The 27,691-nt window shown below is 41.2% G+C and overlaps 1 long non-coding RNA gene across 1 annotated transcript; it reads left to right on the forward strand.

The window, feature by feature from the left end:
* Positions 1-6: 6 nt before the first annotated feature.
* LOC138759871 (uncharacterized) lies at positions 7-27,691 on the forward strand. Its single transcript, XR_011355178.1, has 3 exons — positions 7-167; positions 7,613-7,852; positions 27,588-27,691. It is a non-coding gene; the product is annotated as an uncharacterized lncRNA (long non-coding RNA).

Consider the following 27,691-nt stretch of genomic DNA (forward strand, 5'->3'; position numbering starts at 1 on the left):
ACTTACATCTTTTCCAGAGCATAGCCATCGGTCAGAAAACATAGCTCAATTAATCACATGCATTGTTCTGTTGTATTTTTTTAATTTACTTCAGTGTATCATCTCGACTGTTTGCCCCAGGGTAGCCCTGGGAGGCTTTTGGATGACAGGACTCATACTTACCCTGGGTAAGAAATTTCTCTTAATGATACCCTTAAATAGTCACTTCCTATTTTGAGAATGTGAGCTCTCATTCGACAGACCCTAATCAGTGGAAAATATAATCTGTTTCTACCCAGTTAAGCTCTGTAACAATGTCGTTTGTTTCAATGTGATCATCACCAACCTTCTAAACTCGAGTTCTAGAGCCAGTATTCTTGATATTTTCCCTCATATGACAAGGCCTAGCTTGCCCCATCCTCCAATCCCAATCTGATCAATCTTTGTTACCCTCTATCAGTAGTTTTTCTGTTGTAAGATCAGACCTGTTCCTAATATCTCAGACACAGTCTCACTTATCCCATATAATTGTTTGACAACATGTCTACTCTTGCATTTGCATTGGTCCTTCAAAGTACTATTCCAGAAGCTACCTGTTATCTAATAATATTAAATAATTGGAAAGAAGTGACATAAGATCAGAAGAGATAGAAACCTTATAGAGATTTTTAACATGAAAGTAGATTGGGAAAGTCTGGTCGGTACAGGATCTCAGGAGAGAGTTTGTGGAATGCCTAAAGGATGGCTTTATGGAGTAGTTTGTTGGTGAGCTCATCAGGGATCAGTTTTTTTCTGGATTGGGGGCTGTGTAATGAACCAAAGATGATTAAAGAGCTTAAGGTAAAGGAACCCAGAGGAGGCAGTGATCACAATATGATTAAGTTCACTTTGAAATTTGAAAAGGAGAGGCTGGAGTCCGATGTGTCTGTATTTCAGAGGAGTAAAATAAATTTCAGTGCATGAGGGAGGAAACTGGCCAAAGTCGATTGGAAAAACACACTAATGGGGAACACAGCAGATCAGCAATGGTTGGAGTTTCTGCGTGAAATGAGGAAAGTGCAGGACAGGTACATAACAAAAATAAAGAAATTTGTGGCTGGTGAGGGAAGTTAAAGCCAACGTAAAAGGAAAAGAGGGCAGACAAGGAAGCAAACATTAGTGAGAAGATAGAGGACTGAGAAACTTTTAAAAACTTAGTGAAAACAACTAGGAAGGTGATTAGAAGGAAAATATGAATTATGAAAGGAGTTTGGCAAATAATAGCAAAGGGGATACAAAAAGCTTTTTTGAATATAAAAGAGTAAAAGAGAGACATAAGTAGACATAGGACCAATAGAAATTGACTGGGAGAAATTGTAATGGGAGACAAGGAGATGGCAGAGGAACTGAATGAATATTTTGGAACAGGCTTCACTGTGGAAGACATTAATATAAATACTGAACTATTAAGGGTCTCTGGGACAATAAAGTGAGTGCAGTCAGAATCAAGAGAGAAAGAGAAAGTACTTGGGAAGCTAAATGGTCTACGTTTCCTGGATTGGATGGAATGCAGCCTCAGGTTCTGAAGAAATTAGCTGTAGAGATTGTGCAGACATTGGTAATAATCTTCCAGGAATCTATGGATTCTGGCATGATTCCATGGACTGGGGGGGATCATGAATGTCACTCTGCTGTCCAAGAAAGGAGGAAGGCAGCAGAAAGGAAATTATAGACCTATTAGCCTGATGTTGATGGGTTGGAAGCTGTTGGAGTCAATTGTCAAAGATGAGGTTATGGAATACCTAAAGGTGCATAAAAAGATAGGCCCAACATGGCATGGATTTCTTAAAGAAAAATCATGGCTGACAAACCTAATGCAATTTTTTTAAGAAATCACAGGTAGGATAGACAGGGGAGATGTATTAGATGTTGTATATATAGACTTTCAAAAAGCCTCCAACAAGGTGCTACACATGAGATTGCTAAACAAGATGAGAGCCCATAGAATTACAAGAAGGATGCTAGTATGGGTAAAGCATTGACTGATCAGCAGGGAACAGATTGTGAATAAAGGGATTTTATTCTGTTTGGCTACTAGTTACCAGTGTACTACAGGAGTTGGCGTTGGGGCCACTTCTTTTTACATTGTATATAAATGATTTGGATAATGGTAAGTTTGGTTTGTGGTTGATACCAAAATAGATGGTAGGGCAGGTGGTGCTGAGTATACGGAAACACTGCATAGAGACTTGGATAAATTAGGAGAAGCGCAAAGAAGCTGTAGATTAATACAATGTTGGAAAGTGTACGATCATACACTTCATGAAATATAAAGGCAGTCTATTATTTAGATGGAGAGAAAATTTAAAATTCAGAGGGGCAAAGGTATTTGGGAGTCCTTGTGCAGGATACGCCAGAGGTTAACCTTCAGATTGAGTTGGTGGTGAGGAAGGCCAATGCAATGTTGGCATTTATTTCTAGAAGAATAGCATACAAGAGCTGGGATGTAATGTTGAGATTCTTTAGGGAATGGTGAGACCTCACTTGGAGTACTGTGTACAGTTTTGGATACCTTATTTGAAAAAGGATGTGCTGGCATTGGAGAGGGTTCAGAGAAGATTTACTAGAATGATATCAGGAATGAAAAGGTTAGCATCTGAAGAACATTTGTCAGCTCTTGGACTTTATTCATTGGAGTACAGGAGGATGGGGGGGGGGGACACCTCATAGAGGCCCTTTGAATGCTGAAAGGTCTGGACAGAGTAAATGTGGCAAAGATGTTTCCCATGTTAGGCAGTCTGGGACAGGAGGCCATAACATCAAGATAAAAGGACATCAATTTAAAACAGAGACGTGGAAAAATGTCTTTAGTCAGAGGATCATGAGTCTGTGGAACATGTTGCCACAGGCAGCAATGGAAGTGTGGTGATTTAATGTATTTAAGGCAGAAATTGACAGGCATTTAATTAGTCAGGGCATTAAGGGTTACAGGGAGTATGGCTGAGTGGGAGGATGGATCAACTCATGATAGAATAGCACACCAGTCTCGATGGGCCGATGGGCCTACTTCTGCTCCTATATCTTGTGATTTTGTAAATTGTTTTCTTTTTTCAATATTTTTATTACTTTCATCAAATAAATCTTAACATGACAATAAAATAGAATATTATCAAATCTTATATGGTATACAAATGGCATTGTAACCTATGTTAAATAAAAAGAAGTAGAAAATAAACCAAAAAAAATTAAACTAATTATCTAATTATCAAACCCCACCCTACAGAAGCTACTGGCTAACACAAACAGTTCACTACTAATAATTAAAAAATAAGGTAAACATTGGGGTAAAAAACCAAAAAATAATTAATCTTACACATTTTGAAAATAATTAAGAAAAGAACCCCATAAAGAAACAAAGTTAAGATTCATTTCAGTAGTGGAACATCTAATTTTTTTCCCAAAGTCAAACATGCTATCACATCAGACTCATTGAGGGTGAGTGGGAGGAACAGCATCTCAGTTGTGGTATATGCAGTTTAAAACATCCCATGTTACTGCATATTCAACGAAGTAAAGTTGAGAGGGAAGTCAAACAATCTGAATCCAAGACTAATGTGACAGTCAAAGAGGATGCTACAGTCTCCTAGGGCCCATTGTTGAGCTGCAGTGTTCTCACAGTGATCCTCTTTTATCTCTCCATATGCTTCCATTATCCACACATCAGTGTTCTTCATGAGGTTGTACCTGTTCCTCCATTATAAAACATGCTTCTTGTCATGATCAAAACACAAAGCTGGAGAAACTCAGCAGGTCAAACAGTGTCCTTTAAAAACAAAGGTAAAAATACGTAGCCGATGTTTCAGGGCCTGAGCCCTTCATCAAAGTATGGAAAAATGTTGGCAGGCATCCAAACAAAAAAGTAAGAGGGAGAGGGATGGCCGCAAAGTCAGGAGGTAACAGGTGGAGAAGGGAGGGAGGGAACAGCAGCGATCAAGGAGAGGAGGGATCTCTAGGTGAATAGGGGGTGAAGGGAGGGAGGAGAACTGGAGAGCAGAATGGGAGGGGGGAAAGGGGGAAGATGGGAGCAGGTTACCAAAAACCAGAAAAGTTTGATGTTAATGCCATCTGGCTGGAGAGTGCGCAGATGGAAAATCAGATGTTGTTCCTCCAATTTGCGGCTGATCTTGGTAGGACAGTGCCTCAGGCCATGGACAGATGTGAATATGGGAGTGTGACACAGAACTGAAATGGTTGGCTACTGAGAGGTCTCTGTCATTGGTGTGGATGGAAGGAAGGTGCTCAGCAAATCTGCACCCAATATCTCCAATGTAGAGAAGGCCTCAAAGGGAGCACCCGATGCAGTAAATCAGTCCTGCACAAGTGAAGTGTTGGTTCATTTGAAAGGCCTGTTTGGAGCCCCGGACCCTTGTGAGGGCACAAGTTTGGCATCTCCTGCGGCCACAGGGGAAGGTGCTGTGGGAGGGAATTGGTGGGGAGGGAAGAGGGCATGAGTGAATCATAGAGGGAGCGGTCCCTACAGAAGGCAGAGAGGGGAAGCAAGGGGAAGGTGTGTCCGGTAGTGGGATCCTGTTGTAAGTTTAGAAAATTCCAGAGGATAATGCATTGGATGCAGAGGCTGGTAGGGTGGTAGGTGAGGATAAGGGGGATTCTATGTTTGTTGTATCTGGGGGCAGAGGAGGCCAGGGAAGATGAGCAGGAAATTGAGGAGATGCGGGTGAGGGCTGAGTTGATAGTGGTGGAGGGGAAGCTACATTTGTGGAAGAAGGCAGAGATTTTGGAAGATTTGGACTGGAACCTCATCTTGGGAACAGATACGGCAGAGACAGAGAAATTGAGAGAAGAGGATAAAATACGTGCAGGGGACAGGGTGTGAGGAAGTGTAGTCAAGGTATTTGTGGGAGTTAGTGGGTTTATAATATATGTTGGTGAAATGTTTGTCTCCCGAGATGGTGACAGAGAGATCCAAGAAGGGGGAGAATGTTGTCAGAGATGGACCAGACGAGTTGAGATCAGGGTGAAAGATGGCCATGAAGTAAATGAAGTTGCAAAGCTCACCATGGGTGCATGAGGCAGCCCCGATGTAATCATTAATATACTGGAGGAAGAGTTGACATATTTCAATACCTTGATGAAAGGCTCAAGCCCGAAATGTCGGTTATTTATTTTTACCTTTGCTATATAAAGGACACTGCTTGACCTACTGAGTTTCTCCAGCTTCGTGTTTTTACTTCAACCATGGTGTCTGCAGATTTTCGTGTTTTACTTCTTGTCATGATCTTGGGTTGATGTGGGACATGGCGTGTGCTGACCTTTCTGCCATGCCTTTCTTATTGTGTTCCCAGTGATTAGCAGGCTCGGAGTGTCCTTTTGTTTTTCCCAGTTATAGTCCAATCTACTTGTTCACCTCTGGTTTCCCGTTTCCATGAAATACCTATACATGCAGCTGAGGTGTATAATAGAGGTGATCCTTTGTAATTAAATTAATCTTCATGATCTAATTTTGGTGACTCTTACCAGTTCCATCTGAAGGAATGTAACTTCTTTCTGGTCTCCTGCAATGAAATACACACAATTTCATCCAGAGCATTTTGAATATTCACCTTCAAAAAACATCACCTCGCAGGTATTGTTAGGTATTGACAGCCAAAAGCACTTCTTCCTGGTCATCCCTCGACTGAAGATTCACTGCTGCTTCCTGTTGAAATATACTTGGGAAAAACACTGAAAGTAACAGGTTGATGGAACGTACTGAAATGTCCATCACCAAGAGTGCATGGAGCAGCAGCTGGCTGAGACCTGAAAGAAATAGATTTCACATTGGGTCTCAGCAGATAGTGAGTGAATCAACAGTGGAGAGTGGGGGACTGCATGTTCTAGAGACTTAGCCTTGTTCTCAGCAAAGGCGTGCAGCCGATGCAGCAATTCGGTGCAGCCCTCGTAGAAAAGACCATCATTCAAAATTCTGTCTTAACCTGTCTTCACACTGTTGCCACCATAAATTGTGCTGTGTGACATTAAAATGTGACTAAATGGGATGGACTCAAATCAAAGTTGGCATCCATGAGGCAATGTAGATCCACAGCAGCAAAAATGCACCTGTCAGTAACCATATGGCTGACTATACCCTTAAATCTATGCTGACTATCAAATCAAGGGATCATCACAGATTAAACAAGATGTGCAGAAGGCCATGCAGGATCAGCTGCAAGCATACCTAAACACACAATGCCCACCTGGTGAAGTTGTACCATAGGCTGTACACAAAATGAACAAGATGCAAAAGACCCATCAAAGTGGTCTCACAATCTGCAGATCCTATCAAAGTCCTGCAATCCAGGCACCACTGGTCTTGAATGGGATGGACACTTAAACAGCTGACTGAAAGAGGAGGATATTTATATGCTCAACAATGCTGAGCCCGATACGTGAACCCTAAAGACACAGCTGAGGCGTCACAGCCACACTTAGCCAGAAATGCTGAATGGGTCATCCATTCTTCCTCCCAAGATTCCTAGCATCAACTCAACTCCCTCCACATGATCTCAAGAAGTGACCAAGAGCACTGGAGACAAGGCTACTGGACCAGATAACAACTAGCACTAGTTTCAAAACCCTGTTCTCCAGAGCTAGCCATATCTCTAGCCAATATATTGACCCACTGGAATCTACCCAACTGTGTGGAAAATTGTCCAAATATTTCTTATTCACAAAAAGCAAGGCAAATCCAGTCTGACTAATTAACACCCATTCATTTCATTTTAAACCATTAGAAAAGTAAATAAAGGGTCATCAACAAAGCAATTAAGTGGCATTTAATCACCAACCACCTTGTCACTGAAATACCATTTGGGTTTAATTTGGTCCATTTGGCTTCAAACCTCATCAGAGCATTGATCCAGAGAGATGAATTCAGAATTGGGGTTGGAGTGATTCTCCTCAACATCAAGGCAGTATATAATCAAGTGTGGCATTGAAGAGCCTGACTACAACTGCAGTTAATGATTATTAAGGGAAGGCTTTCCTATATTTGGAGTCATACCTTGCAGATGGAAATTAATCATGCTGTCCTCAGAACATCGCTGCGAGAGTTCCTCAGTGGTGTCATTGCTTCTTCATCAATGACTTTCCCTCCATTATAAGGTCAGAATTGGAGATGTTTGCTGATAATTGAGCAAGACCAGCACAACACTCAGGACAGGGATAAAATTGGCAGGTAATGCTCATGTTCTAAAGATTCCATGTTCAGTCTCCTGAGAGGTGGCCTCATGAAGTCACCTCCTGCCATAGTCTGCTCATCAGGGCTCCACAGCCAGCCATCCTGAATTGACTTGGGTCAACAGGGTGAAGTCAACCATTTTAGGAATGAGCTTTTCATAGGTTATCACGGACATCTCTACCATCTCAAAGTGAAAAGGAAGCCAAACAAGGAATTGCATTATAACTCCAGGACACTGGAACTCATCTACAGTTGTGGAATAAGGAAGGCACCAAAAGTGTAATTTTACTTTCAAAAAATTATGATCATCTAATTATGTATGATTTAAATTGTCATTCATATAAACTATTATCAAGACATTAGCACTCTTGATCTGTGCTCTCCTTTAAGGTGAATAATAGACTTCATTTTGTTTAGATTTCACACTGGTCTTCCAGCAGATCAGAAGTCACAACCGAGATTGATTACAGTCACTTTGAATGATCCTGTGGTGAGGAAGTTGACAGTCAGCATAACTTTGACCTCCATCCAAAAGCATATCAACAGTGATGAAAACTTGAGGGTACAAATAGGTTTTTAACCACACTCTAAAGAGTTCCGAATCCTGACCAATGTTTAGACCTGCAAAACAGCTTTGCTACAATGAAGAAGACCAAGGTAAAGAGGCAAGGCTTTTCGTGGATGGGTTTGTATTGTTTGCCTGTATGTGTGTAAATCAGTACGCATATTGGCACTGTTCTGTATCATGGACTGGAGAATGCTGTTTTGTCAGGTTGTACAGGTACAATCAGATGATCAATGAACTTTCTCTAATTTACCCAACTTTCCCTTAGTGTCCAACTATTTTTATGAGAACACATCCAGCCTGCAGTCTTATCCCTCAGGCACTCACTGAATGTATATGTCAGCAGTTAAATGGTGGAAAAGGTTTTAGTGGACTTTTGATTTTGGAAGAAGTTTAAGCAGCCTGTAGACACACCTGCATCATATCTGAAAGTGACCAGTTAGGTCTCCCCATGCCAATAGCTGTCCCCTTTCAACAACAAGAAAAGTCACGGAAGTGACACAGGTTGTACTGAGACCATTCCACAGTAGTTACAGTGTGGTGCTTCTTTTGACATCTTATGAGAATGGATGGAAATGGGCTTCACTTTTGATTATGTCATTTGGTGTATACTGTGGGCAGGCACACCAACATGGATTGCACCCTCAAATTTTTGTTGCTGCAATTTCACCCATAAATAATTTCCAGTATTTTCTACTCTGGGTAAAAGAACAAAATTGGATCATATCGCATGAAAAAAAAAACTGGTGGCATACAATCCAATATCCAATTTTCAAACTGATGAGGTTAAATGTGTCGCTGCAAACAAATTATGTGTGATCTGCAGCTATTTAGTCATTTAGTTCGTTTCACGCCAGAAAAAAAGCTACAGCAGGCAACAAAAAAAATCAAGGCAAAAATGAAGAGATGCATTTTGAGGGAGCTACTGAGGAAATGTCCACTTAACCTGTATAAAACCAAGTCCTTAGTGAGTCACCTGCACAGCAGGCAGACACGCTCAAATGGCACAAGCACATCCCGTTCAGATCATTACACAGATCATAGAGTACAAGGAGCTGGAACCTTAGATTTCCAGAAGACGGCACATCCATTGCACAAGATGAGGCCACTTACTCCCATCATCATTGCAGTGTAAATATGAGAGGAAACATTTAAGTAATTTGCAATTATGTTACACAAAACAAACCAAATTACATAATTTAAAGTACCAATTTTAGACTTTTTCAGCTATGATTCCTAAAGTAATCTGTAATCTCTATTGCTAAGTATAAATCAAATTCATTCCTAATAATTTGCACATTATTGGATAGATTTAGAACAAATGAGGTCACTCAAAACTAACCAAATGATGGGTGACACGGTTAGCATAGCAGTTAGCACAATGTTATTACAGTGCCAGCGACCTGGGTTTGAATTTGGTGCTGAATGTAAGGAGTTTGTATGTTCTCTCCATGACTGCGTGGGTGTCCTCTGGGTGCACTGGTTTTCTCCACATTGGAAAGACACATGGGGATAATAGGTTGCTTAGTATGGGCATAATTGGGTGGCGCAGACTTGTGGGCAAGAAGGGCCTGTTACTTTGCTGAATCTCTAAATTAAATGGCCGAAGGGGTCCACCATCTCCCAACCTACTCGTCCGGCAATCCCATTAAATACCCTCAGTTCCACCAGTTACATGATCAATAGTCACCTCAAAATCCACAAAATGGTGTTATCTTCGATATTGATGGACTCCTGAAGAGATGAAGGAAAGCTTTATCCGAATTGTTAATTTATGTAAATATGTAACTTGCAATGGTAACTTGAAATGGTTATTACCCTCTAAACCTGAACATATAACATAAAAACTGGTGGTGAATGCTATTGTTCCTTTAAAATAATGGAAATATGTTGTGCTATTAGTCAATTTGAGAAAGGAATCATTAAACAACATCTTAAACTGGTTCATTCCAATATTATTCACCAGATGCTCTGATTCAGATTTCAGATTTATTGTCAAAGTACATACATGACATCACATACAACCCTGAGATTCTTTATCCGGCGAGCACAGCAGAATTACCCCTAATTGGTAGTGTAAAGAATAAACTGTACACAGCATAAACATGTAAACAAATAAAGAATTGTGAACAGATAACAAATGTAAACAAACTGACTGTGCAATACAGAAAGAATAAAAAAGAAAATCAAATGCACAGTAAGAGTCCTTAAATGAGTCTCTGATTGAGCTTGTCATTGAGGAGTCTGATGATGATGGGGTAGCAGCTATTCCTGAACCTGGTGGTGTGAGTCTTGTGACACCTATACCTCTTTGCTGATGGCAGCAGCGAGGACAGAGCTTGTGCTGGGTGGCATGGGTCTTTGATGATGGCTGCTGATCTCCGACAGCAGCAATCCCTGTTGTGTACTCAATAGTGGGGAGAGTTTTGCCTATGATGTCCTGGGCTGTGTCCACTACCTTTTGGAGGGCTTTATGCTTGGGGTATTGGTGTTCCCATACCAAACTGTGATGCAGCTGGTCAGCACACTTTCCACCACACATCTATGGAAATTTGCCAGGATTTCTGGTGTCATACCAAACCTCCACAAACTCCTGAGGAAGTAGAGGCACTGACATGCTTTCTTCACAATGTTATTGGTGTGTTGGGTTCAGGAAATTTCATCCAAGATAGTGACTCCCAAGAACTTAAATTTGCTCACTCTCTCCACCTCTGATTTCCCAGTGATCACTGGATTTCATATCTCTGGCTTTCCTTTCCTGAAGTCAACTAACAGCTCCTTAGTTTTGGTGACATTGAGTGCAGGGTTGAGTTGGTGTTCCATTCAGCCAAGTTTTCAATCTCCATCCTGTAAGCTGATTCATCCCCTTCATTTATGGAATCCACTACCATGGTATCGTTGGCAAATTTGTAGATTGTGTTCGAGATGTTTCTACACAGTGCAAAGACCAATCTATTTAATGACAGTGCCTGATGAAAGGTAATATCAATAATTTAAAGCCATAATTTTCATACTAAGATATTAATATCTGAAAATTCAGTTCCGTGACATCTTAATAATGAATCACGGTAAGTGACCATTTCCCAGCCATTTTTGTGACTTAGAAAATTTGGCCTCTTCTCCTGTGTCACCAATGAAACGCCAACACTTCTGTTAATCATCCACTGTTGGAGTATTGTGGTATCAGTATATTTTTTTGCATCAGATACACTGCAGCAAGTCGTAAAGACACATTTAGCAGCATCTCCTAAATCAATAATCTCCACAATTTGGAAGTACTAAAGGGCACCAGGTCAGTGGGAATATCATGACCTCCAAGTCCCTCTCCCTTGATTTGAAAATCTAATTATTTGATCAAAAAATTTCGACTTAATAGCAGTGGAACAAATGCCACATAAACTACAGCAGTTAAATTAGTTGGCTTGTCACCACCTTCTCAAGGACAACCAGGTTTGGGCAATAAATGCTTGCCTTGCCAGCGACGCCCACATCATGAGAATGAAGATAAATCATGTCATCATTTCTCCCAGAACTTGCCAGTATAACCTTTAGCATCAACAGTACTTTGCTAGATTACACAAATATTGTGGACAATGAGATGCACACTAAGTTACTGTTATGCTTGGACACGATGGAGGACAAGATTGATAAGCTATTTTCATTCTATTATTCTGTTGTCATTTCCACATTTTTGTTCTGCCTTCAAGCTTATTAGCATAAAAGCTCTTTGTAATCACTCCTGCAGTGAGGTTCTGTGACACTTTACTTGAGTGAACAGGTCCTTACATAATTAAACCAGTAGACATTGTTACTCAGCAATCTTTATACCTTATTTTAGCTCTTTATTGAATTGGAGTCACCAGAAGTGCAATTGAATACTGTGATAAACAACTCAGTACCACGTAGGGTCTTCATAAATCACTGCATTTTTGACAGAAATCTGATCTTTATTGCAGCAGACCAATAGGGAAAGATCCAAAGTATTTGAACGAATATTTGATACAAGCTTATTCATCATCATCACTCAGAGAACCAGGAATGCATTTACCAGATCAGAATTTTGAGAAATTTTCTCCCAAACTAGTCCAAACTTCTTGATGTGTGAAGGAGTTTAAATAAAATTGGGCTGCAGAATGCTAGATTGCTGGTAATTCCAACCCATCTGTACTTTTTCCAAATGCTTTGGGTGGACAAGCTGACCTGCTGCACCTGACAGGCATCCAGCAAGATGGAGTGGGTTCTGAGGAATGAGTCAGCCTGAGACAGAGCACACGGAGGCACCACAGTTCACCACTGACAAAGGCATTTAAAGTGTTTTAAATGTCATTTAATTGTCAGAAGTATTCAAAAATTACTCCATGATTTTAAAAAATAAAATAATTTAAAAATACAAATCAATGTAATTAAAATGCTAACAAATAATTTTAAATCCAGTAAGATACATCCATCACCAGGACTTGTCTGACAGATCTGGTGAGAATAGAGACAGATACTGCTGTCAGATCTAGCTGACCTTGTTGTCGTCCACCTGTGGCAGATACATCTCTCCACTGCTTCATTGGTGGTGGTGATGACCACTGCACAGTTTCGTCTGGAGACAGAATATGCTCTTTATACCAAGGATATCACATATTTTGTGGCAGTGCATTTGTACTCTATTGGATAGATTTAGAACAGGTGTGGTCACACCGAACTGATCAAATGTGAGTCAGTATGGACCATATAGCAGCAGAGGTCTACGACCACCATAATCTACAACTTCACGATACAACATATCCATCACTCTACCATAACTGTTGAGCAAGAGGATCAATCTGGTTCATGAGTCCAGAAGATGCACCGGAAGAGCAAAACCAGGTGTATACAGTAATAAGGCATTATAGCAAAAGAAAGATTGTCATAGAATGAAGACTTCTAACTCCAGAAGGATTAGATCAAAACTTTGCGCTCCCTCTATACATAATTACGATGAACAATGGACATTTAAATTGCTAATATGAGGTGGAGGCTCTAAGAACATCTTCATCCTGAAGTGGAACACAATCTACTTGTGGAACTCAGAAGATTGAGCAGAATCTGTGGAGGCGGGGGGGGGGGGGGGGGATATAGAAATTGTCAGTGTTTCAGGTTAAGATTTCGCATCAGGAAGTGGAGAGGGGAGGTGGCTAGTATAAAGAGAAGGTGGGGTGAGAAAATGGCTGTAGGTGCTTGATGGGCCGAGGACAGGTAAGAGATAATAGGAAAGGGGAGGAATGGAGTTGGAAGACAGGCAGGTGAGTGAAAGGTGGAAACAGGCATAGAAAATAGGGTAAAAAGGTAGATGGAGCTTTCTTCCTTCAAGGTCCCCTTATCAGCTTCCTTACATATCAGATTCTAGCCTAGCCATAACCTTCATGTCCTAACTTATCACCATCCATCCTTTGTCTCCATTTTCACCCTCCCCTTCCCCACCTGACTTCACCAACTTTTTCCTTGTCTGCTTCTACATATCACCTGCCTTTCTCTACCTCCCAGCTACACCCCACCTCATCTGATTCCGGCCCAAATCTTTCAATCCCCATCAGTCTACCCATCACCCATCAGCCCCTTTCTCACCCCATCCCCCTCCCCTCTATGTACCTGCTGTAGAGCTCATCGAAAGAACCAAAGACTTGTTGATCCAAACCAAGGCTTCTATTAGCAAAAGACAGGAGCTCTTCACAGGTGGCCGACTAGTCCAGAATGATCCGACCTGGCTAGGGACACAACCCTTTAAGGCCCAGACAGTAGGCGTGACTAAGCTCTCAGCCAATCGCTGTAAGCACAGTCATTACACTCTAGATACTGTAACTATATACATTGGTGATAGGTCTGGACTATCACACCTGCTATCCTTCTTCTCCACTCTCAGTCCTGATGCTAGATCTTGACATGAAACCGATAATTCCTCCCCCCCTCCCCCCCCCCACCCCTCCACAATTGCTACTCGTCCCGTTAAGTTCCTCTGGCAGTTCTTTGCTCCAGATTCAGTCTTGTTTCTTCATCCTGAAATGGCAGAGCCCACTATGTGAAAACCAAAGAAACACACAATGCTGAAATCATGAAGAAACCATGAGAAGTTGGAGGGATTCAGCAGGTCAGGTAGCATTCATGAACATTCAAAGAATGTTTTGTCATTACTTGCTGTCCTATCTGCACATCTAACTGATTGGGGCAACTAATTTAATCACCTTTTAATGTCCACTTTTCTGTGATTCCTCACAATCATGGTAAAAGCCACGATAGGAAATTAAAAATCATGAAATAATTTTATTAATGCATGCGTCTATCAGACTAGACATAGCATTACATCCATAAAAGCATTTGTAAACTGCTTATGATCATCTCAAATAGTAACAAAAGGTATTAAAATGTAGCTACAAATGGAATGTTGCCGATTACTGCAGAATGTGAAGCCTTATCTTGGATCTCTTGGATGTTTATTGGAGTACAGTGATGGAATTTCGGAGAGATTTACACTTAGTGGTAGAAGAATAATGACCGTGCTAGGTGTTTGAGATACAGGAGTGTTAGAGCCAGCACCACCAGTCTGAGACAGCTTCTTCCCACGGGCAGTGTGAATGCTGAAAACCAAAGTTACTGCTCACATACACCACCTGAGTCTCTCATATTTATAAATCTAGATTTATTTATTTATATTTGTATATATGGATCTTTCTTTGGCTTGGCTTCGCGGACGAAGATTTATGGAGAAGTAATGTCCACGTCAGCTGCAGGCTCGTTTGTGGCTGACAAGTCCGATGCGGGACAGGCAGACAGGGTTGCAGCGGTTGCAGGGGAAAATTGGTTGGTTGGGGTTGGGTGTTGGGTTTTTCCTCCTTTGTCTTTTGTCAGTGAGGTGGGCTCTGCGGTCTTCTTCAAAGGAGGATGTTGCCCGCCGAACTGTGAGGCGCCAAGATGCACGGTTTGAGGCGATATCAGCCCACTGGCGGTGGTCAATGTGGCAGGCACCAATATACATGCCCTGTATATGTATTGTCTGTCTGTATGTGTGTTATGTCTGGCTATGAGTCTGAGTGTTTTGCACTGAGAAAAGGAGAATGCTAGGTTGTATTTGTGTAATCAGATGAAAATAAATTTGCTTTGTGTGCTTTTTCTCTCCATAAAGGAACCTCTCGGAGCATATCCAGGCATTGCCACGCATAGGTTTCCAGTGGAACCTCTTCTTAAAGTCCTGTCCATATCACACACTCAGGCATTGCCTCCCCTCTCTTCTGGGAATTATGATCCAGTTCGTGGAAGGCCTCCTTCTGCTCCTATATTTTATGGTCTATATTTATCAAATATATTGGTGACAGAAATTACATGATTATTTTTGACCATTTCTCCCTGAGTTATTAGCTATAATATTGGTGCAAATGAATAAATGAAGATAAAATAGTGAAAGGATAAAATCGCAACATTACATTTATACCTAGGCCATGAATTAGTAAGATTGGTGAATTAAAAAACGTTTCTAGAAGGAGAATGATTGAACTCTGAGCCACACAGGATTTCAGTGGGTTCTGAAGAAGCTTGACAGACAGTACAAATTCCATGTAGTCTGTGATGCATGTAGGATGTCATCAGGGTAGCATGGTTGGAGTAGCGGTTAGCACAATGCTTTTATTGCACCAGCGATTGGGACTGAGGTTTGAATCCTGCACTGTCTGTAAGGAGTTGTACGTTCTCCCCGTGCCTGCGTGGGTTTTAATTCAGGGCTCCGGATTCCTCCCTCTGTTCAAAATATATTGGGGGAGGGGTGCAGATTAATTGGGTGTAAATTAGGTGGCACCGACTTGTGGCCCGGAATGACCTGTTACTGTGCTGTATGTCTAAATTTAAAATTTAAAAATTGTACCAACCATGTAGGGATGGGCATTTGTGCAGGTATATTACTTTTAAATCTGCACAACATAAAGGAGATGCCAAATTATGGAGTCCAGTAGTGGGAGCTGGCAAGAGTAGGATTCCTTTAGTAAAATACTGCCCTTGTGATGCCTCTCCCTTGTGATACTAGTCACAAAATGCACCTGCTCTCCCAGTTATTGCAGGTTGACATATTGTGACCCATGCATCTCACACTCCGGCCTCCGGTCTGATTTTCCTCAGGTGTAGCTTGTGCCCTGTTCTAAACAGGTTAAGGAATATTGAAGAAATAGTGATCAAGTCTGGACACCATTTGGTGAACACTGTGTTGCCCTTCCCACTGCCACCCTGCAGGACGAACAGGGACAGTGCAATCTCCTCTTTAGCAGTAAAATGGGATTCTTGTCAAGCCAAAGTAGCACCATACTGGAGTGGTGGGAATACATAGAGCTATTAAAAGTATTAATAATAGTAGGTAGGTTTGTCTCCAAAGATTCATCCCTCAGGTCAGTGCTCTCTGGCAAATCAAACTCCCTAAAAATAAAGGAACTAAGATGTGGCAGAGATGAATCCCAGTTGCCCAGAGTAATTCTAAAACCAAGAATTTGAAAGTTAATGTGACCGTAACCTTGACAGTGGTTGAGAGCATGGTTGACAGTGGTTGAGAGCATGGTTGACAGTGGTTGAGAGCATGCCTGATGTCTTGCCGTAATGCCATGTACCTTTGTAACTACAACCTCCGAAAATCTAAGACTGCATTGACAGTCCTCAGAAAGGACTGAGCCTCTCAAATCTGTGTGGATAACTTCTTGACACTTGTACTTCACTATGTCTCCTCCCATCAGATTTCCTCAACCCTGCAATACCTATGTAGTACCAATGTTTTCAGCCAAGTAATTTGTCCCTTATGACAACAGCTATTCATAGAACAATTTTCTCTGAAGTTTAATTTTTCAACAAGCACTTTCTGATTTTGTGAACACTTTCTGTGGACTTTGGATAACGTTTCAACAAGCTGCAGTCAGCTCTGGATCTGCCATGTGAGCTGTTCTCATCAGCAGAATATAGAGCTTTAAACGACTCCTCAATTAAGATCTCAGGGCATTACACATTGCTTATTATTTCATAATGTTTCAATGACAGTTGTTTCCTGGAGCTGGGAGCTCCATTTTACATCATGTGGTGTTGAAAAATATGCTTTGCAGATAATTGATATCATTAGGTGTGTGCCTTGTTTGGGAAAGTGTTGGATGTGCTGACATGGATTGTTAGCGTTGCTGTCTGGTCCAATTCCACAATTTGCATGGAAATGGTCACACAGACGATTGGATGACATTGCACCAAATAAGAAAAAAAGACCCTTTCACCACCAGCAGCCAAAGACTAATTTATACCCCATTGTCTTTGTTGAGGATTTAAATGAAACAGTAGCATATTGATTACATTATTGGACCTGCAGCCAAGATTAATGGTTTATGATTACGAGTTCAGATCCCACCACAACACCTGCAGACATTGCATTCATTTATTTAAATCATTCTTTTCCTTCTCTTTCTCTGCCTGTAAGGAACGCCAGGCAATTTCTGCTGATGGCGAATCTTGTAGACTAAAGGAAATTTTGTGTACTATTGCATTTCCCTCTCTATTACATAACAATCAAAGTATCTTGAATCTGAAAATTCTGACACCAAATCTGCCAGATTGGTGAAAAGAAAATCACCAAATTATCTCTGCCATTGAAATTTACCGTAATGTTCAAAATATTATCTGCTTGTGAGGGTCAGACTCATGATGGGGCTGGTTGGAGGCTCAGGATTATGTGGGGGGTTTGAGGATCTGCCTTATAATACAGCAGGAGTTCAAAATACAGGACAATGATTGGGATGGTCAAGAGTCAGGTTGGTGATGGGGGTTTATGGATTAGTTGTGATCCAGGGGAATATCCGGCCCATGATCAGGGAAAGGTGCTGGGGATCAGGCATGAGTACTGAGTGATGGCACAAGGAGGTGCAAAATTGAGGAAGATTAGGCTCTTGATCAGTGATCGGGTGTGGTAAAGAGGGTTGTGGGGAGGGATTGAGGCTCATGGCTCAGGGAAGATGGTTCAGATTGGCAATCAAATTAGTTAGATAAATTGGGCATGGCAATTGGAGGAGATTAAGAGGCCAGAGTGGTGGACACTGATGGAGGGCCAAGTATAGTGGAAGAAAGGCTGTGGGAATAGAGTGGACCTATTGAATGTGAGGAGGGAAGAGATTCTGTACAAAGGGTCTTGTGAATGTGGAGGACTGGGTGTATAAAGGGTCAGAGGGTGGGCCTAATGAACACCGAGGAGAGAAGTATAGAATTTTTGCATAGGAATCACAAGGGATGGGGACAAGGGGATGGGAAGGAAAGCCAAGTCACTGGAAGGTATGTACAGAAGGTGGCACCAGTGATTATGGGGGAATTTTTAGTCTGGGCCTGGTAATGATTGTATGTTACAGAGGATAGACCTAGTGATTGGGTGGGGAGATTGAGGATGTACGGAACTTGAGTCGAGTAATCAGGAAGGGGGAAGGAGGCCTGTGCAGAGGGTGGACCTGGTGATTGGTGTTAAAAATTGGCTTAAAACAAAAGGTGGGCTTTGTAATTGGTGGATATGTATGGAGTGTGGGCTGAGTGATCAAGCATTGTGTACTGAGGGTGAGTCTAGAGCAGTGGTTCTCAACCTTTTTCTTTCCACTCACATACCTCTTTAAGTGATCCCTATGCCACCAGTGCTCTGTGATTAGTAAGGGATTGCTTAAGGTGGTGTGGGAGTGGGAAGGGAAGGTTGAAAATCATTGCTTTAGACCCAATTGTTACTGAAATATTTTACTTGAAAAAAATTGTCATTGGCCTATTTTCTTTGGAATTATGAAACCGTGCACATAACAATTAAAACAGTGGTTTTCAAACTTTTTCTTTCCATCCACATATCACCTTAGGTAATCCCTTACTAATCGCAGAGCACTTATGGCATAGGGAATACTTAGAGTCGTATGTGAGTGGAAAGAAAGTTGAGAACCACTGGTCTAGAGATTGGCAGTGTAGGAGTGTAAAATAGGTGTTCCTGTTGTTCAAATTATGTCTACTGAAGGTGGACCTGGTGATTGTTGGAGTTTATGGCAGTGAATTAGTTTATGCAAGGATATTGGCCTAAGTGATCAGGTGGCCATGTCAAAAGCATGAGTCCGGTGATCAGACCCAGGGGCCCAGTGATCTGAAGTGATGTGGTGCGCATGGTGGAGACCACTGCAAGATTTGATGGAAGGGTTCCAGCAAGTGATTGGGGATGGCTGTCAAGGTTAAGATATTATAGGGTGGGATAGAATCTTGATTGCTGAATAGGTGGTAGGCTAGAGATAACTGGTAGGCAAAAGAGAACTGGGCTTGGGCTTGTAATCAGATGGTTGTCCACACTCACAATAACTGGGGGAGCAGGTGCATTTTTTGACTAGTATCACAAGGGAGAGGCATCACAAGGGCAGTATTTTACTAAAGGAATCCTACTCTTGCAAGCTCCCACTACTGGACTCCATAATTTGGCATCTCCTTTATGTTGTGCAGATTTAAAAGTAATATACCTGCACAAATGCCCATCCCTACATGGTTGGTACAATTTTTAAATTTTAAATTTAGACATACAGCACAGTGACATGTCATTCCGGGCCACAAGTCGGTGCCACCTAATTTACACTCAATTAATCTGCACCCCCCCACCCCCAATATATTTTGAATGGTGGGAGGAATCCAGAGCCCTGAATTAAAACCCACGTAGGCACGGGGAGAACGTACAAACTCCTTGCAGACAGTGCAAGATTCAAACCTCGGTCCCAATTGCTGGTGCAATAAAAGCATTGTGCTAACCGCTACTCCAACCGTGCTACCCTGATGACAGACTACATGGAATTTGCACTGTCTGTCAAGCTTCTTCAGAACCCACTGAAATCCTGTGTGGCTCAGAGTTCAATCATTCTCCTTCTGGAAACGTTTTTTAATTCACCAATCTCACTAATTCATGGCCTAGGTATAAATGTAATGTTGCGATTTTATCCTTTCACTATTTTATCTTCATTTATTCATTTGCACCAATATTATAGCTAATAACTCAGGGAGAAATGGTCAAAAATAATCATGTAATTTCTGTCACCAATATATTTGATAAATATAGACCATAAAATATAGGAGCAGAAGGAGGCCTTTCAGCCTGTTGAGTCTGCTCCGCCATTTCATCTTGAGCTGATCCATTCTCCTATTCAGCCCCACTCCCCTGCCTTCCCCCCATCACCTTTGATAGCCTAACTATTCAGATACCTATCAACGTCTGCCTTAAATACACCCAACGACCTGGCGTCCACAGCCACCCATGGTAGTAAATTCCAGAGATTCACCACTCACTGGCTAAAGAAATTCCTCCACATTTCTGTTTTGAATGGGCACTTTTCAATCCTGAAGTTGTGCTTTCTTGTGCTTAATACCACTACCATGGGAAATAACTTTGCAAAATCTACTCTGTCCAGGCCTTTCAACATTCAATCTTCTGATCTCCATGAAGTAAATACAAGAAGTGTCAAACGTTCCTCATATGCTCATCCCTTTATTTCAGGAATCGTCTATGAACCCTCTCCAATGCCAGCACATCCTTTTTTGGACTCCGTGTCCTGGATTTGGGTGAACTGTTATTATACCCAACCATCAGCTGATCATACTGTTGAAGTTTACCCATGGACCTAGTTCGGCGTATGGTGTGTGTGTGTGTGTGTGTGTATATATATATATATATATATATATATATATAAATTTTGATGTAACTTATGGAAAGATGCTGATGGTTCATCATGTCAAACACACGGCCTGGTGTCCCGACAACAATGTTTTTTTTTAAACTTTATTTAAAGATTTTATCACAGGAATAATAAGAAAAATTACATTTAAAGAAAAGATATAAAATAAAATAATATAATTACAATACAACATTAATAACCTAACTTAATTCAACCTAACCCCCCCTACATATACAAGAACTAAAAAAAATCTATATATAAAAAAACCCACCCTTCCCCTCCCCCAAAATAAAGAGTGAAGAATTAGTAAAATTAATAATATTATGTATTAAAAAAAACACACACAAAGAAAAAGAAAAATATGACAAATAAAAATAATTTAAAAAAAGATTTATCAGATCTAAAATATCACATCTAGGAACATACTTAAATCAAACTTAATTGCATATACTTAACAAATGGAGTCCACTTCAACTTATAAAAAGACATCTTATCTTGAATTGAAAAAGATATCCTTTCCATAATTAAACAAGACTTCATCTCTAAATACCACCTATCCAAAGTTAGTATATTTCTATCTTTCCAAGTAGACGCTATACATTTCTTAGCCACTGCTAAAGCTAAATAGATAAAAGAAATCTGATAATCATTTAATCCTAAATCAATTAATGATTGCATATTCCCTAATAAAAATATATCAGGATCTAATACAACAGAAATATTATATAATCTATTAAATATAGATTGAATACCTTTCCAAAACTGTTGCAATCGGTCACAGGACCAGACAGTATGTAAAAAAGTACTAGCTGTCTGGTCACAACGAAAACAACAGTCTGACTTACTAAGAGCAAATTTTTTAAATTTTTCTGGTGTTAGATATAATTGATATATAAAATTATAATTAATCATCGCTAATCTAGCATTAATCAATTTCCAAATACTGTTTTGACAAATTTCCATCCAAGCTTCTTCAGCTATTGTAGAACCTAAATCTTTATCCCATTTCAACTTATCATTATCCCAATCTTTCTTACTTTCATTTTCTTGTAAAATACAATACAAATTTCCATCCAAGCTTCTTCAGCTATTGTAGAACCTAAATCTTTTTCCCATTTCTGGTATTAAAAGTACATATTTCTCAAAACTAGTTTCGGGCAATAAAGTCATTTGGCGACCACATATTTGTTTTACAAATGATCTTAACTGAGAGTACACAAATACAGAATTTCCACTAATACCAAATTTCTTTTGTAATTCCTCAAAAGAACAAAAATGTCCTTTCCTTTTCCATTGTTTCAAAGTGATATTGGAGACCGTAAAAGGAACAAGTTGATTATTATATAATGGCAATCGCCCAGACCATTTATTTTTAAGCCCCATTTTATCAAGTTTACTCGTCCATAGATTCAATAAATGTTTCAATATTGGTACATCATAAGTTCGTAACAAATTTTTATTCCATCGAAACAAAAATTCATGTGGAGATTTTTCTAAAATAACTGCCAGTTCTATCTTTGCCCAACTGGGCGGATCCTCCATATTCATTAATGCACTAAGAAATTTAAATTGAGCTGCCTCATAATAATATTGAAAATTAGGTAATCTCAAACCTCCAAATTGAAAGTCCTACATCAATTTTTTCATTGGTACCCTCGGAAATTTTCCCTTCCATAAAAATTCTCTAACTGCTTTATATAAATCCTTAAAAAAACTTTTTTTAAAAAAAATAAGGAATTGATTGAAATAAATATTGCATCCGAGGAAAAATATTCATTTTTATAGTATTAATCCTCCCCAATAAACCTAAAGGTAAGTCCTTCCACCTAATCAAATCTAGTTTAATCTTTTTTTATTAAAGGAAGGTAATTAATTGAATATAAATCTTGATATTCTGTATTGACGTTAATTCCCAAATATATAATTTGTTTTGTCCACTTCAATTTCATAATATTTTTATAAATCGAATAATCATCTTTACAAATTGACAAAATTTCACTTTTAGCCCAATTTACCTTATAGTCAGATAATTGACCATAATTTTCTAAAGATTCTTGAATTGCTGGTAAAGAAATATCAGGGTCTACCAGGTATTCCCGACAACAATGTGTGGAGCATCCAGCTGAACCTTCTGCATGTCCGACCTGATGCTGGTGCCACCAATTCAGGAGAAGCAGGTTCCACCCATGTAGTCTCCCAAAGCCACAATGACCTTTTGGATCTGAAAAGCCAATTCCCTGGTTGGGGCCAGGACCAAGGCCTGCGTCTCCTTCATCCCCACATCCAGCTGTTGCAAGTTAGAAATAGCAAAAGTGGCTGTCTTGCCTGTTCCTGACTGTGCCTGGGCAATCACATCATATTCCCTGATGCAGGGAAGAATGGCTCGCTGCTGGATAGCAGATGGCTTTTCAAACCCATAAGCGTAGATACCACGGAGGAGATTTTCACGCAGACGAAAACAACCAGGAAATTCAGGAACTGCTGGCAAAGAAGCGATCTGCCCACCAGGCTCACCTTTCAAAGCCTTCCTGGCCAGAGAAAAAAACAAGCCTTCCGTCTCGCATGCAGCCATCTTCAGCGCAAACTCCGGGAGATCCAAAATGAGTGGTGGACTAGCCTTGCCAAACGAACCCAGCTCAGCGCCGACATTGGCGACTTCAGGGGTTTTTATGAGACACTAAAGGCGGTGTACGGCCCCTCACCCCAAGTCCAAAGCCCTCTGCGCAGCTCAGACGGCGAAGTCCTCCTCAGCGACAAGATCTCCATCCTCAATCGATGGTCAGAACACTTCCAATCCCTTTTCAGTGCCAACCACTCAGTCCAGGAATCCGCCCTGCTCCAGCTCCCTCAACAACCCTTGAGTCTAGAGCTGGATGAGGTCCTTACCCGGGAAGAGACATATAAGGCAATTGAACAACTGTAAAGTGGCAAAGCAGCAGGTATGGATGGAATCCCCCCAGAGATCTGGAAGGCTGGCAGCAAAGCTCTGCATACCAAACTGCATGAGTTTTTCATGCTCTGCTGGGACCAAGGAAAGCTGCCTCAGGACCTTCGTGATGCCATCATCATCACCCTGTACAAAAACAAAGGCGAGAAATCAGACTGCTCAAACTACAGGGGAATCACGCTGCTCTCCATTGCAGGCAAAATCTTTGCTAGGATTCTCCTTAATAGAACTAGTACCTAGTGTCGCCGAAAATGTCGTCCCAGAATCACAGTGTGGTTTTCGTGCAAACAGAGGAACTACTGACATGGTCTTTGCCCTCAGACAGCTCCAAGAAAAGTGCAAAGAACAAAACAAAGGACTCTACATCACGTTTGTTGTCCTCACCAAATCTTTTGACACCGTGAGCAGGAAAGGGCTTTGGCACCTCGGATTCCCCCCCGAGTTCCTCAACATGGTTATCCAACTGCACGAAAACCAACAAGTTCGGGTCAGATACAGCAATGAGCTCTCCGAACCCTTCTCCATTGACAACGGCGTGAAGCAAGGCTGCGTCCTCGCACCAACCCTCTTTACTATCTTCTTCAGCATGATGCTGAAACAAGCCATGAAAGACCTCAACAATGAAGACGCTGTTTACATCCGATACCATACGAATGGCAGTCTCTTCAATCTGAGGCGCCTGCAAGCTCACACCAAGACACAAGAGCAACTTGTCCATGAACTACTCTTTGCAGACGATGCCACTTTAGTTGCCCATTCAGAGCCAGCTCTCCAGCGCATGACGTCCTGTTTTGCGGAAACTGCCAAAATGTTTGGCCTGGAAGTCAGCCTGAAGAAAACTGAGGTCCTCCATCAGCCAGCTCCCCACCATGACTACCAGCCCCGCCACATCTCCATCAGGCACACAGAACTCAAACCAGTCAACCAGTTTACCTATCTCGGCTGCATTATTTCATCTGATGCAAGAATCGACAAAGAGATAGACAACAGACTCGCCAAGGCAAATAGTGCCTTTGGAAGACTACACAAAAGAGTCTGGAAAAACAATCACCTGAAGAAACACACAAAGATCAGCGTGTACAGAGCCGTTGTCATACCCACGCTCCTGTTCGGCTCTGAATCATGGGTCCTCTACCGGCATCACCTACGGCTCCTAGAACGCTTCCATCAGCGCTGTCTCTGCTCCATCCTTAACATTCATTGGAATGACTTCATCACCAACATCGAAGTACTCGAACTGGCAGAATCCACAAGCATCGAATCCACGCTGCTGAAGACCCAACTGTGCTGGGTGGGTCACGTCTCCAGAATGGAGAACCATCACCTTCCCAAGATCGTGTTATATGGCGAGCTCTCCACTGGCCACCGAGACAGAGGTGCACCAAAGAAGAGGTACAAGGACTGCCTAAAGAAATCTCTTGGTGCCTGCCACATTGACCACCGCTAGTGGGCTGATCTCGCCTCAAACCGTGCATCTTGGCGCCTCACAGTTCGGCGGGCTGCAATCTCCTTTGAAGAAGACCGCAGAGCCCACCTCACTGACAAAAGACAAAGAAGGAAAAACCCAACACCCAATCCCAACCAACCAATTTTCCCTTGCAACCACTGCAACCGTGCCTGTCTGTCCCGCATCGGACTTGTCAGTCACCAATGAGCCTGCAGCAGACGTGGACATACCCCTCCATAAATCTTTGTCCGCGAAGCCAAGCCAAAGAATATATACATATTTATAATAAATGGCTGGAGTCCAAAGAGTTAATAAAAGAATGCAAAACTCCAAGTGAGGCCTCACAAGTGACTTATAAAACCTCAACATCACCTCTTTGCTCTTATATCCTATCCTTCTAGATAAGAATAGCAACATTAAACATGCCCTCTTCACCCCCAACACAACCTGGAGGTTAACCTGCAGGGTATTCTGCACAAGGACTCCCAAGTCACTTTGCACCTCAGAATTTTGATTTTTTTTTCCTATCCAACTCATAGTTTGGCCCCTTTATTCCCTCTATCAAAGTGCATCACCGTACACTTTCCAATATTTCATTTCATTTGCCACTTCTTTGCCCATTCTCCTAATCTAAGACTCTCTGCAGCCTTTCCATTTCCCTGTCACTGCCTTCCCCTCCACCTATCTTTGTACCACCTGCAAACTTAGCCACAAAGCTATTTTTTCCACATGCCAAATAATTAACATATAACGTAAAAAGAAGTGGCCCCAACACCGACCGATCCCTGCAGAACACCACTGGTAACCAGTAGGCAACCAGAAAGCATCCCTTTATTACCACTCTCTTATTCCTTTCTATTAATGAGGTAGATAATGAGAATATACTTTCTTATTCCTTCCCTGTATCAAAAGATCGAGGAATTCTGGCTCATAATTAAAATTATATTTTATATTGGTGCATTGTAATAGATGGATTGGGAAGGACTTAACTACTTGAACATCACGCTGGCAATGTGTAACATCAGTGATTGCACTATTGATAAACACACCTTTTAGCCATCTTCCCATACATTGCACAGCGCCATCTGGTGTATGCATACACAATAAAAATTAAAGTTAAGTCAAAACAGATTTGGAGAATTGTTTGGAAGAATGTTGGAGAGTGAATTTTTTTAAATTTTTTTAATTTAGACATACAGCATGGTAACAGGTCCTTCTGGCCCACCAGTCTGTGCTGTCCAAATACCACAATTAACCTACAATCCCTGTACGCTTTTGAAAGGTGGGAGGAAACTGCAGTGCCAGGAGGAAACTCACACAGATCCGGGGAAAAAGTATAAACTCCCTACAGATAGCACCAGATTTCAACCCGGGTCGCTAGCCTTGTAATAGCATTGCGCCATCTTCTACACTAACCTTGCTACTTCAAGTATTGTGGGTTTAGTTGATTCAAAGTTCACTGGCCTAGATTTTGCAATTTATTTGAAATGGGCTTTTGATTTTTTGATTTTTTGTGCATGCCCAATATTAATCAGAAATTCTAAATCATGTCACTAATTCAGGTATCCTCGATGTTGGCAGGATTGCATTGGTTATAGCATTGAAGGCCTTGCTGCTTATGGTTTCATGTAAGCACAGTCTAGCCACTCCCTCTCTCCATAGCTCTGCAACATTTTTTTTTCCTTTTAGCTTCTTCTCCAGCTTCCTCTTGAATACTGCAAGTCCCTTCATTATTGTCCATTGCGATGCATACCAGGTCCTAATCACTTAACACACACAAAATAAAATTCTTATGCCTCTTTTGGTCCTTTTACCAATCACCTTTATCCTATGTCTCCTATTTACTGCCAATGTGAGCAGTTTCTACTTATTCTTTCCATATGCTCCATGATGTTAAAAACATCAATCAGATCTGATTGTAGCTCCTCGGTCCTCAATGAGAAGTTTGTGCATTTTAAATTCCTTAACCCTGAAATTATTTTAGTCAATTCCTTCAGGATCCTATTGAAAGACTTGTTCCTAAAGAGTAGAGTGTTTTATAATATTTCATCATGATGTCTTTATCCTGTGCTTAGTTGTATTGGGAACTGCTGTGGCTGTCATGTGACAACACTGCCCCCTACCTAGTTGGAGGACACACCAGCTGCCAATTAAGGTTTGGTTCCACCCCAACTATTAGTGCACATCTTACTATATTACCTGGACTGGACTCTCCAGCCTACTTGTACTTGGCCTTGGCCATTGGCTGTGATAATTGGATTAATCCTCCTGGCACCAAGCCATTGGTCACATGTAAATTATCTGGGCTTGTCCCTCCAGCACTATAAAGGTGCCATGTGCTCTTTGTTCTTTCTCTTTGCCAACTTGGGACCACCCTACTTCATTCCAGGCCTAGAAATGTGGAAGGGTGCTGGAGAAACTGTTGGTAAGATGTGCACTGTTAAAAGGGCTGGGAGTGTTTAATTAGTGACCCTTGTAGCACAAAGCCGGGCCTGCACTGAGTCAAGGGGTGGTGGGGCATTATAGTGATTTTTCCTTGATCATTGTATGCACCAGTTTATTGAGTGCATGTGCTTTTTGCATCAGTTACCATTTCCCACACTTGCCTTCTGTAAATAAAATACTTCCTCATCAAAACTGTATTCAGAGTTCTTGCCTCTGAGATCTACCAAACCTGTTTTTTCACTCACAACTTCTTCTGTCTATAAAGACCAAAACCTTCTTTGATCTTTTAACAGAATCCAGAAGAAATTTCTCAGCTGTCCTGTCATTTTCAACGAACTACAGTGGGTGGAGGTTGTCCATTCACCATATTCCACTGTGTGGTCCTTTCCTCCTACAT

The sequence above is a fragment of the Narcine bancroftii genome, chromosome 4 (assembly GCF_036971445.1).
Source record: "Narcine bancroftii isolate sNarBan1 chromosome 4, sNarBan1.hap1, whole genome shotgun sequence".
Taxonomy (NCBI): domain Eukaryota; kingdom Metazoa; phylum Chordata; class Chondrichthyes; order Torpediniformes; family Narcinidae; genus Narcine; species Narcine bancroftii.